A 1,098-nucleotide genomic window follows, 5' to 3' on the forward strand; every position below is an offset into this window, starting at 1 on the left:
AAGCAGTGGGAAATATACTAAAAAAAAAAAAAAAAAAAAAGTCCCAAATTTAATGCCTTTTCCATTATAATTAGCTAAGGCGTATAGCTAAATTGAAAATTAATGTGCTACCCATCGTCCCTACCCCATCCCGTTCTAAATTTAATCAAGAATTCTTCAACATCCATGTGTTTAGTTGAGACAGTGATTGTATAGTTCCAGATGTGACTCAAAAATGCATATTAGGGCAACCTGGAAGTATGACCTCTGTGCCCTTGCAGTTAGTGTTCAGTTTCAGAAAATCATTGGTATGTAGAAATGTTGACCCACGGTTTCTAGATATTTTTCACGAATAGACAGACATCTGAATATTGATGGAAATTTTTTCAATTTTTTTAAACATTAAGAAGTCTGAACAAAACTATCAGTTTTTGCCTTCTGTAGTAATGGATAGACTGGGAGAAACAAGCAGTCAACAATCTAAGAATATCCACGTCAGTTCTGCATTCAGTAAAGAAATTAGGGGAGAATACAGAAGAACTCTTTTTCCTCCTCCTTTCTCTTTTCAGTTGCTTTTACTTTAAATTTGGTAAAAAATGAGCCTTGAGGAGGCTTGTCTGGCATAATCCTGCCAACTTTGCCAATTTGTCTAGCTCTTAATCCTATTCATGAGGTCAATTGTAAAGCTAGGCGACCACACTAGTTGTCGGGCTCATTGACCTGCCAGTAATCCTGCACTGACTGGGCCGATAGTTGAGCTAGGGCTGGGTCTGGAGCCCACAGACCCCTCAAGCCCCTTCACAGACTGGGTCACAGACCCTTCACACGCCAGGCTGGGTCACCAGTCCCCTTCACGCAGTTCTATGAGCTAGGCAACCGGCCAAAAGGTCCTTGGAAGCTGCAGGCCTGGAAAAAACATGGCCGTGCAGGGCAGGTGCCCGAGGCAGTAAAACACCAGCCAAAGCGGCGCCACCTGGGGTGCACCTACTCCACCCACACACAAAGTTTAGGGAACCACCCTGAGCTGGCTCCAAGCCGAGGGGAGCCTGACCAAATTGTTCCATTTTCCCAACAAGGCTTTTCTATCATTTTTCCCTCCACACTCTTTGAAGTTCAGGG

This window comes from Cynocephalus volans, chromosome 8, assembly GCF_027409185.1.
Source record: "Cynocephalus volans isolate mCynVol1 chromosome 8, mCynVol1.pri, whole genome shotgun sequence".
NCBI lineage: Eukaryota > Metazoa > Chordata > Mammalia > Dermoptera > Cynocephalidae > Cynocephalus > Cynocephalus volans.